This window comes from Arachis ipaensis, chromosome B9, assembly GCF_059453495.1.
Source record: "Arachis ipaensis isolate K30076 ecotype BB chromosome B9, ASM5945349v1, whole genome shotgun sequence".
Lineage (NCBI taxonomy): Eukaryota > Viridiplantae > Streptophyta > Magnoliopsida > Fabales > Fabaceae > Arachis > Arachis ipaensis.
Window position 1 is genome coordinate 20,985,344 of NC_142444.1, and position 18,545 is coordinate 21,003,888.

General features: G+C 34.7%; 1 pseudogene; it reads left to right on the plus strand.

The window, feature by feature from the left end:
* Positions 1–18,263, plus strand: part of LOC107615178 (uncharacterized) — a 73,027-nt pseudogene extending 54,764 nt beyond the window's left edge.
* Positions 18,264–18,545: the final 282 nt, after the last annotated feature.

Genomic DNA, 18,545 nt, shown 5'->3' on the forward strand with positions numbered 1-18,545 from the left:
TTTTAGTGGGGGAGTAAGATTCTAAAAGACAAATGATGTGAATTAGTTGGGATAAAATGACTAGGTCTAAAAAAGAAGAGGAACTTGGTTTCAAAGATTTTAGGACTCAAAATTTGGCTCTTTTAAATAAATAGTACTGAAAAATCGTGACTCAAATAAATACTTATAGTAAAAGTATTAACCTTGTCTTCTTGGGATTGACAAAGTATTTTTTGAAGAGAGGCGAGTTGTAGAAAAAGTCATTAGTTGAAAAATAAGTTATGGTGCTATTCGAATCTTCAATGAACCATGGCTTCCTCCTCCTTACTCCTTCACTGTTCCACTATATGCGACACTACTATCAAATAGTTACCATCTGTTATAGGTGAAAGACCTGTTTTTATCAAATAAACAGTGGAACCAAGTATTAATCCCAAATCTTTTTCCTCCAGAAATTGTTCAGCGAATCCTCTCTATAACCCCACAAGAAGGTGAATACACAATTCAATGGGTAATGAACAGAGCAAAAATATATGATGTTGCATCAGGTACATGATTGCTTACCAATTTTATCATACCTTCATTGAATTTTGTCCGAACTTCATACAACAGAGACCAGTTTGGAGCCACTTATGGAGGCTGAAAATTTCTCACAAAATTTTGCTCTTTGCATGAAAAATCCTCCATGGTAAGTTTCTGTTATGCTTCTCATCCATCAGCAGTTCCCATCTACTCCGACAACTTGTCCAATCTGCAAGTCAGCTCCAAAATCACTCATGCACAGTCTATTTTTCCGTGGAGACGCTAATTTAGTATGGAAGAAGAGTCATTTGGCTTACTCAGACCATAGATGTTCCTTATTTTTCGATTGATGGAGGGATTTGGTGTTACAAACTAGACTTCAAGGAACAAGCCCTCAAAGAGCTCGACTGATTTTAATTATAACTTGAAATATTTGGAAGGAGAGGTGTCAACGAGTTTTTGAGCATGTTCAGAGCCTCCAAAAAAAATGCTAGCAACATCGCTTAAGTTGAACCAGTAGTTATTTATTTTGTTTTATGCATAGTGCCCTAAGATTTCTTCCTTATCTACTTTTCTATGTTATTTTCTTCTTAAAATTTTATCTATTCGTGAATATTTGAAAATCTTCTTTTTTTTTTATTTTTCTTGCTCTGAATTTTGAATATTGTATTTATTTTTTTATTGAATAAAATATCACTATTATCTTTTAAAAAAATATAATAATTAAATTTAATCTTATAAATTTTCTATTTAGTTAGATATTAGTGTGATGAAAACTAGTGAGAGAGAGAAAATGTTATTTGCGAATTTATGATTAATTGAACAATCTTATATAGGGTTTTTAAATAAATATTTTAATTATTTTATTTACTGAAATAGGTATTTTGAATATTATTTATTTTTTAAGTCTTATTATATATTTTATTTATAGAGTAAACAAAATAATTATACATATATCTCGTTTATAGCATAAATGAGATGAGATACAACAAAAAACGTTATCTTTCCTAATTATTGGCATACAATTAAAACGATTATCTTTTCATTTTTTCTCATCATGGAACTTGAACACATAGAAATTTTTTTAAAAAAAATTTAAATCATCCAATTCAATCTAAAATTTTGTATGCACTCTTTTTGAATACTAATTGCTCAAACATATCTTTCGTTTTAATCTCTTTCACCAATCTTTTTAAGTACTAATTGCACGCTAAATATTTAGATTATTGATATTATTTTAATCATAATTTTTTTATAATAATACACATATCTCGATTACAGTGTATATGAGATAATTATAAATATATCTCATTTATACTATAAACAAAATATATGTATTCAAACTCTAAATATCTCATTTGCAAATGAGATATGGTGCACGAAATTAACTCCACAATATTTGCACAGATAGACCGGCAAGTGCACCGGGTCGTCCAAGTAATACCTCAGGTGAGTGAGAGTTGATCCCACGGAGATTGTTGGTTTGAACAAGCAATGACTATCTTGTAGATCTTAGTTACGCGGATAGAAAATATAGTTGTCGTGGAAAAACGCATAAAAACAGAATAAATAAAGTATTACTGGATAGGTGTGCAATCAATTGATAAGAGAACGGGTGAGGCTTCGGAGATGCTTCTTCCTTTTGGATCAACTTTTCTCACTGTCTACTTCAATTTCTGATGATTCATTCCATGACAGGTTGTAGGTGACTAACGCCAGGTCAGTGGTCATTAATCTCCTCTGCTTCAGATCAAACGCCAGGTCAGTGGTCATCCAATCTGAACGGGGGTGAAACTCTTGCAGTCCATTCCCTTTGTGATCCTACTCAAAGCGCCATAGACAAGGTCGGATCTTCCGGATCAGAGAATACTGCGCCATTGATTCTAGCCTATACCACAAAGATAACCATCCCGTACCTTGGCTGAACTGATGTCTCCAAGTCCCCAATGAAGTCATGGATTAGCAGTCTAAGAGATGTATAATCAAGCTTGTGGTTCAGTACTATCCCGTCAAGGACTCGTAAGAACCTATGTAGAATAGGGATGACGGTCAAGTTACACTCCCAATTCTTTAGGATGAAGAACAAAGATACATCTTAGAATGGAATCAAGCATAGATTGAAATAGAATAGTGATATTATTAATCCATAAGAATCAGCAGAGTTTTTAACCTTAATCTAGGATGTTAGTGACTCAGCTTACAGAAAAGTAATAATTTGAATGGGAAAAGATTCAAAAGTCCTAAACAAAGGTGATCCTTGTTCTATATATACTAATCTAATAACTAAGGATTACAGACATAAGATAAACTAGTCTTGTAGTGCGAAAATCTACTTTCCAGGTCCACTTGGTGAGTGTTTGGGCTGAGCTTGAGTGACGCCATGAGTTGGTACTCCCTCTGGGGCGTTGGACGCCAGCTTTGGACTCTTTTTTGGGTGTTGGACGCCAGCTGCTCCCTTTTGGGCGTCCAATGCCAGGAATGGGATAGATAGCTGGCGTTGAACGCCAATTTTGGGTCTTCATTTCCAGAGCAAAGTATAAACTATTATATATTTCTGGAAAGTCCTAGATGTTAGCTTTCCATAGCCATTGAGAGCGCGCCATTTGGATTTTTGTAGCTCCAAAAATGCTCATTCGAATGCATGGAGGTTAGAATTTGACAGCATTTGCAGTCCTTTCTCTACCTTTAAACCAGACTCTTCCAAAGCTCCTCAATTTTAGCCAGAAAATACCTGAAATCATCATAAAACACACAAACTCAAATTAGAATCCAAAAATATGAATTTTTCACTAAAACCTATGAAAATATAATAAAACTTAAACAAAACATAATAAAAACTATATGAAAATGATGCCAAAAAGCGTATAAAATATCCGCTCATCAGAACACCAAACTTAAACTGTTGCTTATCCCCAAGCAACCAAAAACAAAGTAGGATTAAAAAGAAGAGAGGGATACAATAAATCTTAGAGTTTTCAATAAAGCTCAGTTTCAATTAGATGAGCGGGACTAGTGGCTATTCACTTCTGAATAGTTTTGGCATCTCACTTTCCTTTGAAGCTCAGAATAATTGGCATCTTTAGGAACTTAGAATCCAGATGATATTATTGACTCTCTTAGTTTAGCTCTTTTTAATTCTTGAACACAGCTTCTTTTAAGTCTTGGTCGTGACCCTAAGCACTTTATTTTCCAGTATTACCACCGGATACATAAACGCCACAGACACTTAAATGGGTGAACCCTTTAGGATTGTGGTTCAACTTTGCTAGAATCCCCAGCTAGTGGTGTTCATAGTTCTTAAGCACACTCTTTTGCTTTGGATCATGACTTTAACTGCTCAGTCTCAAACTTTTCACTTGACACCTTCACACCACAAGCATATAGTTAGGGAAGCAGCTCATTTGAACTGTTTTAGGCCAATATTTTATTTCTTTTAGGCCCTCCTAACCATTGATGCTCAAAGCCTTGGGTCCTTGCTCTTGCCTTTTGGTTTAAAGAGCTATTAGCTTTTTCTTTTTCTTTTGCTTCTCTCTTTTTTTTTCTTTTCACTTCTTCCTTTTTTTTTCTACTGCTTTTTCTTGCTTCAAGAATCAATTTTTGGATTTTTCAGATTACCAATAATACTTCTCCTTTTTCATCATTCTTTCAAGAGCCAATATTCTTAACTCCAACATCAAATATGCACTGTTTATTCATGCATTTAAAAAGTAAAAGCAACGCCACCACATCAACATAATTGAACTATTCTTATGATATAACTCGAAATTTAAGTATCTCCCTATTCTTTTTCCAAATAAATTTTTTTCAAGCAAGGTGAGAGATATATGGAATATTTCATAACTTTAAGACATAAATAAAAGATGATCATGCATACCAAACAGACAATAAAACATAATACATGGAAAATAGAAAAATGACATAGGCAAGGGGATTAAGGGAATGAGACCACCTTAGTGATGGCGGCTACGACTCCCTTTGGAGAATCCAATGGAGCGCTTGATTTCTTCTATGTCACGCCCCTGTCTCTGTTGTTCTTCCCTCATGGCTCTTTGATCTTCTCTTATTTCATGGAGGATGGTAGAATGCTCTTGGTGTCCCATCCTCAGCTGATCCATGTTGGAGCTCAATTCTCCTAGAGAAGTATTCAATTGGTCCCAATAACCTTGGAGAGGAAAATGCATCCCTTGAGGAATCTCAGGAATTTCATGTTGAGGCGGCTCTACATGCCCTTGCTGTGGTTCACGTGCCGACTCTCTAACATGCTCCATCCTTCTTTTAGTGATGAGCTTGTCCTCCTCAATGGGGATGTCTCCTTCTATGACAATTTCAACTGAATTGTATAAGTGACATATGAGGTGAGGGAATGCCAACCTGGCTTGAGTGGAGGTCTTTTCTGCCACCTTGTATAGCTCTTGAGGTATCACCTCATGTACCTCCACCTCAGCCCCAAGCATGATACAATGAATCATGATGGCTCTGTCAATGGTCACTTCTGACCGATTGCTAGTAGGGATGATAGAGCATTGGATAAATTCCAACCATCCTCTAACTACTGGCTTAAGGTCAAGCCTTCTTAGTTGGATAGGCTTGCCATGAGCATTCATTCTCAATTGTGCTCCTTCCACACAAATGTCTGAAAGGACTTGGTCCAGCCTTTGATCAAAATTGACTCTTCTAGTGTAAGGATGTGGGTCTCCTTGCATCACTGGAAAATGGAGCGCCAACCTTACACTTTCTGGGCTGAAATCCAAGAGTCGCCCTCAGACCATGGTGCTCCAATTTTTGGGGCTTGGGTTCACGCTTGTGTCGTGATGTTTAGCGACCCATGCATTGGTATAGAACTCTTGTACCATCAAGATTCCAACTTCCGAGATAGGATTGGTTAGGACTTCCCAACCTCTCCTCCGGATTTCTCGTCGGATCTCCCGGTACTCATTCTTTTTGAGCCTAAAGGGCACTTCAAGAAGCACCCTCTTCTTTGACACTACTTCATAGAAGTGGTCTTGCTGAGTCTTAGTAAGGAATCTCTCCCTTTCCTAAGGTTCAGAGGCGGAAGCTATGGCTTTCCCTTTCCTCTTTCTAGAGGATTCTCCAACTTTGGGTGCCATAAGTGTGAATGAAAAGCAAAAAGCAAGGCTTTTCCAACACCAAACTTAAAAGCTTTGCTTGTCCTTGAGCAAAAAAGGAAGAAAAGAGTAGAAGAAGAAGAGAATGGCTAGAGAAAGAGGGAGAGAGGGGTTCGGCCAAGTGGAGGCTTATGTGTATGAATTGTGTATTGAAAGGGTTGGAAGAAGGGGTATTTATAAGGGTGGGATGGGGAAGGGTTCGAATGTGAGGGGGGAATTGGGTGAAAAATTTTTGAATTTGAAGTGGGTGGGGGTTGGTGGGGGATATGATGGTTTTGGAAAGAGATATGGATGTGATTAGTTGAGGGCTTATGGGAAAGAGTGAAAGTAAGAGAGAGAAGAAGGTGGATTAGGTGGAGATTCTGTGAGACCCACTGGTCCTGAGAGGCTAGAGAATTTGAATTCCCTGTCCTCTTGTGGGCGTTGAACGCCCAGCTCCTGGAACGCCAGCTTCATGCTCCTCATAGGGCGTTGAACGCCCATAGGGGCCCTCCTTCCTGGCGTTCAAAGACAAGTCTCTGCCTCCTTTGGGGCGTTGAATGCCAGCAATGCTGCTCTTCTTAGGCGTTGAACGCCCATTAGGGATACCCTGTGTGGCGTTCAACGCCAGCTTGACTACTCTTTTTGGGTGTTGAACGCCCATTCATGCCTCCTTGTCTGGCATTTAATGACAGCAAGGTACCTGCTCCAGGGTGTTCTATTTCCAATTCTGACTGTTTCTGTTTCTGTTATAACTACTACAGATGATCTCAAACTTAAAGAAATAATTATGAAAAGTAAACTAATATAACTTAAATAAACTTAAAGAAAAATAAGAAAACTCTAATTATTGATGGGTTTCCTCCTAACAAGTGCTTCTTTAACGTCACTAGCTTGACAGTTAGCTCCTTACGGAGATGGATATGGGATCAGAATTTTGCCCCTTATAGTGAACTTCTTGCCTGTTCTCTCATGGATGAGTTTCACATGTTCTAGAGACAGGATCTTGTTCACAGTATGTGGAATGACTGGATTATTAGTGAAGACAACTCTCATGCCAGGTGAGAGGCCTTCAGTGGAGATTTTCTTATCCCTCCAGCGTTTAGGTACTTTCTTCTTAGTACCTTTATTCTCAGTGCTTGATGATGGCTGCCCAACACCAATCTTAGAATTGGTGTCTGGGGGATCTGTATAGCTTTGCACTGAGAGAGATGGTTGGAACACTAAGTGTTGCACAACTATCGCTCTTTTGTCAGAGGGAGAGTTGGGGTTAGGCATTTTGAACAGGATGTGGTCCTCCCATAACTGTAGAATCAGCTCTTCCTTTGCTACAACAATGATGGCATTGGCAGTGGCTAGGAAGGGTCTTCCAAGGATGATGGATTCATCCTTGTCTTCCTTAGTCCAAGATTATAAAGTCCGAAGGGATGTAAAGGTTCTCAACCTTTACTAAGACATCCTCTACTAAACTATATGCCTTTTTCATTAATTTGTTTGCCATCTCTAGTGAGATTCTTGCAGCTTGTACCTCAAAGATTCCAGTCTCTCTATTACAGAGAGTGGCATAAGGTTTATGCTTGACCCTAGGTCACACAGAGTCTTCTCAAAGGTAATGGTGCCTATGGTACAAGGAATTAGGAAGCATCTGGGATTCGGCAGCTTCTAGGGTAGTTTCTGTTGAACCAAGGCATTGAGTTCCTTGGTGAGCACTGGAGGTTCTTCCTCCAATATCTCTGTTTCAAATAGCTTGGTATTTAACTTCATGAGGACTCCTAGGTAACGAGCAACTTGTTCTTCCCTAGTTTTGTCTTCCTCATCAGAGGAGGAGTGATCCTCATAATCCATAATTTGCAACAAGGCATTCAATGGAACTTCTATAGTCTTCTCATAAGCCTTAGTTGCCTTTAGTTCTACAATAGGGAAGTGTTTAGTGGGTGTTGAACACCCAACTGCTCCATTACTGGCATTCAACGCCAGTTGTTGGCCACTTTGGGCATTGAATGCCCAGTAAGGATTCCCTTACTGGCGGTCAACGTCAGGAATGGCTCTTCTTTGGGTGTTGAACGCCCAATAAGGACTCCCTTACTGGCGTTCAACGCTAATGATGGCTCCTCTTTAGGAGTTGAACGCCCAGTAGGGACTCCCTTACTGGCGTTCAACGCCAATGATGTCTCCTCTTTGGGCGTTGAACGCCCAGTAGGGACTCCCTTACTGGCGTTCAATGCCATAGTATCCCCTTCAGATTCGGCCTCATCTTCTACAGTGATGGCCTTGCACTCTTCCCTTGGGTTTACTTCAGTGTTACTTGGGAGAGTGTTAGGAGGGGTCTCAGGGATTCTCTTACTCAGTTGACCAACTTGTACCTCCAGATTTCTTATGGAAGACCTAGTCTCTGTTATGAAATTGTGAGTGGTCTTAGAAAGTTCAGAGACTATGATTTCTAAGTCAGAGAGGCTCTTCTTAGAAGTCTCCATATGTCGCTGATAAGATGGGAATGGTTTATTACTGTTAAACCTATTCTGGTTTCTTCCACCTTGATTATTATTGAAGCCTTGCTGAGGCTTCTGTTGATCCTTCCATGATAAGTTAGGATGATTCCTCCATAAGGGGTTGTAGGTGTTTCTATAGGGTTCTCCCATGTAATTCATCTCCTCCATCATGGGTTAATCTGGATCATAAGCTTCTCCTTCATAGGAGGTGTCTTGAGTGCTACCAGCTGCAGCTTGCATTCCGGTCAAATGCTGAGAGATCATATTGACCTGTTGGGTCAAGATCTTGTTCTGAGCCAATATGACATTCAGAGTGTCAACCTCCAAGACTCTTTTCTTCTGAGCTACCTCATTGTTCACATGATTTCTCTCAGAAGTGTACATGAATTGGTTGTTTGCAACCATTTCAACATGTTCCTGTGCCTCTTCAGACGTTTTCTTCAAGTGAAGTGATCCACCAACAGAATGGTCCAATGATATCTTGGACATCTCAGATAGACCATCATAGAAGATACATAGGATAGTCCATTCTGAGAGCATGTTAGGAGGACATCTCCTGATCAGTTGCTTGTATCTTTCCCAAGCTTCGTAGAGGGATTCACCCTTTTTTTGTCTGAAAGTTTGAACTTCCACCCTGAGCTTGCTCATCTTCTGAGGTGGAAAGAATTTGGCCAAAAATGCATTGACTAACTTTTCCTAAGAGTCTAGGCTTTCTTTGGGTTGAGAATCCAACCATATCCTAGCTCTGTCTCTAACAGCAAAAGGGAAAAGCATAAGCATGTAGACCTCAGGATCCACTCCATTGGTCTTAACAGTATCACAGATTTACAAGAATTCAGATAGGAATTGATGTGGATCTTCCAGTGGAAGTCCATGGAATTTGCAATTCTGTTGCATTAGAGAGACTAATTGAGGCTTCAGCTCAAAGTTATTTGCTCTAATGGCAGGTATGGAGATGCTTCTTTCATAGAAGTTAGACGTGGGTATAGTGAAGTCACCAAGAACCTTCCGTGCATCTCCTCCATCATTTGGATTGGCTGCCATGTTTGTACTTTCATCTCCTTGTTCAAAAAGTTCTGTGAGGTTCTCTCCGGAGTGTTGTGATTTAACTTGTTGTAAATGCCTCCTTATGGTCCTCTTAGATTCAGGATCAGGATCGAAGAGAGGTTCTTTATCTCTGTTCTTGCTCATAAACAAGAAAAATAAAAACAAGAAAGAAAGAGAATGGGGGTTTCTATGTCAAAATATAGAGAACTCCCAATGAGATGTGAAGAAGAAAGAAGACTGAGGGTAGAGGAGTGAGAAGAATTCGAATAGTGGGGGTAGAAGAATTCAAATTTTAAGAAATAAATATAGAAACTAGACTTAAAATAGTTTTGTTTTTATTTTATTTATTATTGAATTTTGAAAACAAGAAGGAAATTAAAAGTTAAGACAACTAATTAACTAAAAAGATTTGAAAATTTTAAAGGTAGTTTTCGAAAAAGTAGAAAGAAAAAGTTATTTTCAAGATCTTTGTTTGACTTTTTCTTGAAATTCAAATTTAAAAAGAAAGGGAAGATTTGAAATTAAAAAGTTTAAAATTAAAAAGAAGATAAGCTAGGTAAGTTTTAAAATTAATGAGAGAAAGATAAGATAAAGATTTTAAAAGAAAGTTAAGGAAGATAAGTTTTAAATAAAAAAGATTTGAAAATCAAATTTGAAAAGATAGTAAAGATTTAAAAATATTTGAATTTAAAATTTGAAAGAAAGATAAGATAGGGAAGAATCAAATTAAAAGAAAATATTTGAAAAGATTTAAAAAGATAAGATTTGAATTTTGAAATTTGACTTTACTAATAAGAAAACACCAAACTTAAAATTTTTTAAATCAAGATAAGAAAAGAAACAAGATTTTCGAAAATTTGAATAAAGATAAAAGAAATATTTTTTATTTTTTCGAATTAATGAAGAAAGAGAAAAACAACTAAGAGACACTAAACTTAAATTTTTTAAATCAAAGATACTATTTTTTCGAAAATTAAAAAGAAACACATCAAAAGACATCAAATTTAAAAATCTTAAGATCAAACAAAGAAAAGAAACAAGAACGACTTGAATACCAAGAAGAACATGCAAGAACAATTTTCGAAAATTTAAAGAAAAGATAAACACATAAGGGACACCAAACTTAAAAATTAACACTAGACTTAAACAAAAGACAAAGAAAAGATGGATTTTGAAAAAGTATTTGAAAAAGGAAATAAAAGATACAATTAAAAGTACCTAATCTAGGCAACAAGATAGTCCGGTAGTTTGTCAAACTCGAACAATCCCTGGCAACGGCGCCAAAAACTTGGTGCACGAAATTGACTCCGCAATATTCGCACAGATAGACCGGCAAGTGCACCGGGTCGTCCAAGTAATACCTCAGGTGAGTGAGAGTCGATCCCATGGAGATTGTTGGTTTGAACAAGCAATGGCTATCTTGTAGATCTTAGTTAGACGGATAGAAAATATAGTTGTTGTGGAAAAATGCATAAAAACAGAATAAATAAAGTATTACTAGATAGGTGTTCAATCAATTGATAAGAGAACGTTTGAGGTTTCGGAGATGCTTCCTCCTTCTGGATAAACTTTTCTTACTGTCTACTTCAACTTCTGATGATTCATTCCATGGCAGGCTGTAAGTGACTAACGCCAGGTCAGTGGTCATTAATCTCCTCTGCTTCAGATCAAACGCCAGGTCAGTGGTCATCCAATATGAACGGGGGTGAAGCTCCTGTAGTCCATTCCCTTGGTGATCCTACTCAAAGTGCCACAGACAAGGTCGGATCTTCCGAATCAGAGAATGCTGCACGATTGATTCTAGCCTATATCACAAAGGCCCTAATCGCCCCGTACCTTGACTGAACTGATGTCTCCAAGTCCTCAACGAAGTCATGGATTAGTCGTCTAAGAGATGTATAATCAAGCTTGTGGTTCAGTACTATCCCGTCAAGGACTCGCAATTACCCATGTATTAGGATGAAGAACGAAGATACATCTTAGAATGGAATCAAGCATATATTGAAATAGAATAGTGATATTATTAATCCATAAGAATCAGTAGAGCTCCTAACCTTAACCTAGGAGGTTAGTAACTCATAGCTTACAGAAAAGTAATAATTCGAATGGGCAAAGATTCAAAAGTCCTGAACAAGGGTGATCCTTGTTCTATATATACTAATCTAATAACTAAGGATTATAGAAATAAGATAAACTAGTCTTGTAGTACGAAAATCCACTTTCCGGGTCCATTTGGTGAGTGTTTGGGCTGAGTTTGAGTGAAGCCACGTGTTGGTACTCCTTCTAGGGCGTTGGACGCTAACTTTGGACTCCTTTTTGGGTGTTGGATACGAGCTACTCCCTTTTGGGCGTCCAACACTAGGAATGGGATAAGTAGCTGGCGTTGAACGCCAATTTTGGGCCTTCATTTTTAGAGCAAAGTATAAATTATTATATATTTTTGGAAAGCCCTGGATGTTAGCTTTCCATAGCTGTTGAGAACGTGCCATTTGAAATTTTGTAGCTCCAAAAATTCTCCTTCGAGTGCATGGAGGTCAGAATCTGACAGCATCTACAGTCCTTTCTCTGCCTCTGAAGCAGACTCTTCCAAAGCTCCTCAATTTCAGCCAGAAAATACCTGAAATCATCATAAGACACACAAACTCAAAGTAGAATTCAAAAATATGAATTTTGCACTAAAACCTATGAAAATATACTAAAAGTTAAACAAAACATAAAAACTATATGAAAATGATGCCAAAAAGCGTATAAAATATTCGCTCATCAAGATATAGCCAATTAAAAGTTAAATTACACAGTTGGTCCCCAAACTTTCAATGAAATTGCAAATTGGTCCCTACACTTTAAAAGTTTATAATTGGGTCCTTAAAGAGGATTAAAATTTACAATTTAGTCCCTACCATTCAAAAAGTATTTGATTTAACAGAATATTCTCAAAATATTCTCTATTTTAAACATGTGAGCTTCACATGTTTGACAATAGGGACCAATTTACAATTTTAGTGAAAGTATGGGGATCAACCATGTAATTTAACCATTTGAAAATGATAAAAAAAACTTTCTAGGCTATCTGAACCCACCCCGCCCCTCCCCATCTCTCTCACTCTCACTTTTTCACTTTCCAAAACGACATCCCAACTCCAGCACTCTCTGTCTCTCACGTTGATTCACCATCGCCGCGCCAGATCCACCGTATTTGTGCTCATGAGTTGGGTCTCGCCTCCTTCCTCCATCTCGCCTCTCTCATCGGACGACTTTTTCTTATCTTCCAATCCCAATACTGAACACCAATAAATGAAAGAGAACAATTCCAATCCCAAGCATGCTCAAAGCGAATAATTCAATGTCTAAGAAAAAATAACAACAAATCAACATAAAAATAGCAACTCAATTTATTAGTGGATCCGGCACGGTGACGGAGGCGAGAGGCACGACGATGGTGAGCCGATGTGAGAGACAGAGAGCACTGGGGTTGGGGTGCCATTTTGGAAAGTGAGAAAGTGAGAGTGAGAGAGCTGGGGAGGGGCGGGATGGGTTCAGATAGCTTAAGAAATTTTTGGTCATTTTCAAATGGTTAAATTATACGGTTGGTCTCCATACTTTCACTAAAATCGCAAATTGGTCCCTATTGTCAAACATGTGCAGCTCACATATTTAAAATAGAGAATATGCTAAGAATATTCTATTAAATTAAACACTTTTTGAACGGCGGAGCTAAATTGTAAATTTTAATTATCTTTAGGGACCTAATTACAAACTCTTAAAGTGTAGGGATCAATTTGCAATTTCACTAAAAGTATAGGGATCGATCAACTGTATAATTTAACCTCAATTAAAATTGTGTCTTATGTCGTTTATACTAATAATCATTTTGTTTACACTGTAAATAAGATATATAATGAGACCAAAAAATATAAATAATGTCTAAAATACTCATTTTAGTAAATAAAATAATTAAAATATTTATTTTAAAAAAATCCATCATATATATAGTTGCTTGAAAGGGTATATGCAGAGGTGAATTCTATCATGTAGAAGAGAGATTCCTTCTATATGTGTAGAAATTTGTTGTCATTCTCCTAGTTGAACAAGTGTCTAAAGAGAGAGTGCAATTAAAATTATAGTAAAAGACAAAAGCTGATCTTGGTGCAGAATATAGACCCCACTGTAATGGATGAATTAAAATATTTAATGATAAAAAATTGATTAATTATTAATTATGAATGATAATGATGGGTTGTTTTTTTTTAATGGATTTAAGTTTTTGGGCCAGGCCATTTTTTTTCTGGATTTGGGTCTTAATTGAATTTTTTATGAAAAACAAAAAAAATAAACATAATATTTATGGATTTGGAGGTTATTTGAATTTTTTTTTGTTTGGGTCTTAATTGATTTTTTCTGTGTAGATATAGGTGTTGATTAATTTTTTTTTATGAAAAGTGGACAATTTTTTTGTCATGAAAGATGTATTTTTGTGTTCTTGAAAATATTAGTTTAATCTTATTTTCACATATTATTTTTATTCTAATACTCTCAACAATCTTATTCTTAATAATATTTTAGATTATAATCATTCATTAGTTATGATTTTATTATTAGTTATATGGTTAATTTTTGTAGTAGGATAAATAATTTACATTATAAAAAAATTATAATAGTACACAAGAATAAAATGCTTTAGCATTTAGAATTTAATTTTGGTTTGTTTAGGGTTTGTTTTGATGATAATATCTTTGGTACGTGATAAAATTTTTGTATTGTAACGATTGTAAATCAATGATAGAATTTAGTGTTTAATTAGAATTGTTTTTGTAAAACTTTGGTAAAAATTTTGAATATATTTAGTTAATATAGTTGTTAGAATTTGAAAATATAATTTATAATTTTTACGAAAAAATGAAATATGTATGTTTTTTCATGAGTATTTTACTAAATGGCATCATGTTATTTAACAAGTTATATTTATGCTTGACAATTAATAATTTATTGACGAAAAAAATGATGAAACAACAAAAAAAATTTTAAATGGCTTTTAATCCAATTTTAATATGTTAGACTTTATTTAAATATTATGAATACAGAGTAAATAATTATTTTTTAAAAAATTTTTATAAGGCTCATTTTTGAAAGGATTTATTTTTATAACAATACTTACCATTTCATAATTTTAGAACGAATTAAATATAAAAAAAAGAGTAAAAGAAAATAGCAATAAAATTTACCTAAATGAATCATGAAAGAATGATATCATATCATATCCGATAATAGATAATACTCCACTTAATCTCTATATTAACTAATTGAATGTATAAAAATAGCAACATTCATTTTGAGGATAAATCACATAAATAAACTGAATGAGTTTCAAATTTACATGAATGTCCTAAATGCAAATGATTATATGAATGTTTTAATTACATACTAGTAAATCGAATTCATTGGAATCAATTTACTATGAAAAAATAAATATTTTAGTGAAGACTATTTCATGTAAATAGAATCTATTGTATTTAATTTACGTAAAACGAAGCCAATAGCTTTGATTTAATAGGAGTAGCTTCCATGGAGATAAATCGAAACTACAAGAATCGAACCACACTCAAGGTAAATCAAATTTATGGGTTCAATTTAATGATTTTGACAAAAATTTATAATAAATTCATATAACCACTTTGTATTTTGAACATTTTTTTGATTATTTTTTCATCAATAAATTATTGATTGTCAGACATGAATATAACTTGTTAAATAACATGATGCCATTTAGTAAAATACTCATAAAAAAATATACATATTTCATTTTTTCGTAAAAAAAAGTTATAAATTATATTTTGAAATTCCAACAACTATATTAAATATATTCAAAATTTTTACCAAGGTTTTACAAAAATAATTCTAATTAAACACTAAATTCTATCATCGATTTACAATAGTTACAACACAAAAATTTTATCACATACCAAAAATATTATCATAAAAATAAACCCTAAACAAACTAAAATTAAATTCTAAATGCTAAAGCATTTTATTTTTGTGCACTATTATAATTTTTTTATAACGTAAATTATTTATCCTACTACAAAAATTAACCATATAACTAATAATAAAATCATAACTAGTGAATGATTATAATCTAAACATTATTAAGAATAAGATTGTTGAGAGTATTAAAATAAAAATAATATGTGAAAATAAAATTAAATTAATATTTTCAAGAACACAAAAATACATTTTCCATGACAAAAAAATTATCTACTTTTCATAAAAAAAATCAATCAACACCTACATCTACACAGAAAAAATTAATTAAGATCCAAACAAAAAAAAATTCAAATAACCTCCAAATCGATAAGATATTATGTTTATTATTTTCGTTTTTCATAAAAAAAATTCAATTAAGACCCAAATCCAGAAAAAAAGGCCTGGCCCAGAAATTTAAATTCATTAAAGAAAAAAAATCAACCCCTCATTATTATTTATAATTAATAACTAATCAACTTTACATCATTAAATATCTTAATTCATCCTAAGCAGTGAGTCCACACCCTACACCAAGATCAGCTTTTGTCTTCCACTATAGCTTTAATTACATTCTCTCTCTAAACATTTGTTCAATTAAGAAAATGACAACAAATTTCTATGCATATAGAAAGTTCTATATCATAGAATTTACCCTAATCATCTAATTGAATTATATAAATTTTGTACTAATACCTGATACTCTATCAATACTTATCTCAATCATAATTAACTAACTTTATCCTTAACATAGTTAATATTTTTGAGTTGAGTTGATTTTTTTGACACACAGAAAGAATTCTGTCACTAATAAACATCTATATAATGATCCGATAAATTAAATTCATTTAAGGTTAATGTGCTGATTAGTTCGATCTAAAGTACAACTTGTTGAATTTTCAAGTTGTCACAAGGATTAAGTGGGAAATTGTAAATTAATTTTATTAAAATAAAATTGTGATTCTCCTGTCACTAATACAACTAGTTCTAATAATAGTGAGCTAATAGATATAGAGATAATATTTTAAATAGTTTTTAAAATTTTCAATTTGCATAAATGAAGTCATTGACTTTTTAAAATGATTAAATTAACCCCACTCTTAAAAATGTGAATTTATATTAGTCCAAAAGTCATTAATCATTTTAACATTATTAATATGCTGTGAAGTGTCAAATTGACAGTGTATTTAATAACATTGTTCAAGGTAAAGAGACCAATTACAAAAAGTTCAACGTTTATCATCTTTCAGTTTCTCTTTTTCAAATAAAGTAGCAGTGAAGAAGAAGAGGAACATCAATAATCCCACGTAAATTTCAGGTACAACACAATAATTTTAAAATAAATACCCTAAATTCCATCATTCTTTCTCTCTCGCTAACAATTAAAACTATTCTCTTTTTGTTGTTGTTATCCAGAGTACGAGGATGCTACTCTGAAAGCACGGTGAATTTTAGGAAGTGCCCGTTTTGATGAGGCGTCTAATGCGCCTCTGTGACTCTGACACAAGGTGATAGCAAAAAGAAACGGTTATATGGGTTTTTTATTGCTTTTTATTTGACCTCAGTTGCTAATGTTAATTTGAAAGGTGACCACATGACTAAAATTTATTACAAAAATAGGTTATAAAATTTATAATTCTTGACTAGTGGATTTTAGGCTCTACCGGCCCAGTAAAAAGAGAAAAAAGAAAGAAAAAAAATCAAAAAGCCCTAAGCCAATTATAAAACAAAAAAGCCCTAAGCCCATTTACTTTCCTCCCCCTCAGTTCTAGCCTTTGTGCCCCTCCTCAAATTTGGCAGACAAGAACGTTGCTTCAAATACGGTAGAGAGTAGTTGCAACCTCCACCTCGTCGCCGGTGTTCAACTTGTCTAGCCACGAGAACCGTCGCGTCTGATCGGTGGACATCCGCACTGCTCCAGTGTTCTCAAAACGCATCTGTTCCACCGTCGGTCACCGTGTGTGTTGCAAGCTTTCCTCTATTTGAGAGTCGGTGCCGACGCGTAGAGAGTAGTCATTCAGCCGGTGATCCGGTGCTGTTCAGTCCTCTATTCATCCATCTTCATTGAGTTTTAAAGCTGGAGCTCCCTCTCCCTCTTCTGTTGATTTTCATAAAGTTTGAAAGCTAAGGTGATTTGTTTTTCTCATCCTACTTCTTCTTTGTTGGATTAATTGTTCAGTTATTGTTTTAGTTGATTGTTGTTTTAATTAATAGATTGATATTTTAGTTCTTGCAATTTAGTGTAATATTGATATGTTTAAGGAAGCTCCATTCGCACAATAGCCTGATTGTTGATATTTACTTATATTGTATATATGCAATTATCTTGAATAGGCCAATTGAATGTTTTATATCCTTTGTGTTGTTTCTATGCTTCTGTTGTGGAGGTAACTTTGATCAAATTTATTGGTTATATAATCATAAATAATATTTCAGATACTGAGAATGCATTCCTAATTATTCTTATCACAGGTATAATCATTTGGGAATTTCTTTTTTCTTTTTCTAACTTATTACTTGCTTTAATATGTCGGATATTTTGAATTGGATTATACTTATCACAAATTATAAGTTGGCATAGATTATGTTAAAGTTTGTTGCCGCCGTGTAGGAGTAGCCATTCGAGCAATTTTTGAGTCGACCGATTTTCCATGGTGAGTCTTTTTATATTTTTGTTGGTTTGTTATGTTATTTAAAATGTTATTGTTATGAAAGAAAGGAAATTTTTGGTGAAGTTGAGTTTATTTGGCTGTAGAGGTCAGAAGTGGAAGATTTGGAGTACTATTCAGAGGAGTTGGTCCGTGCCCCTGATCCAATCGAAGGTCTCCATGTTGATGGTGAAGGGAGCGATGTAGGCGAGGAAAGGAGTGAGGGATTTGAAGGTGATGAAGGTTTTGAAGAAGAGTCAGAGATACATGAAGAATTTGGGGATGGGTTCTATGACAACTGGGAAGAAAGGGCAATTGATGAAATTGTTGATCTAGGTTGTATGAATTTGAAGGAAATCACAGCGGAAGAGATTAAAAGTCTCCATTTTCCGGATCGGGAAGTCGCATTTTTATTCTACAACTTATATGTGAAAATGAATGGGTTTGCTGCTTGAAGATATAGGTCTCGGTGTAACACCCCAATCACCCTAAGCCTTACCTCTAGCCGTAAAGCAAAGGTTAATCAGAGGTTACGACAGTCCTAGGGCTTATACTTATCTATATATAGAAGGAAATAATATATTTCTAGAAGCCTGATGAAGGATTAAGCTCAAAGACAGAATTAAAAAAGCGTGAAACGTTCACACGAAGCTAACGCATAAGATACAAGGTATAGGTATAAGAGAATAAAACATATATAAATATAAGAATATAATAATCATAGAGAACTAGCCGCA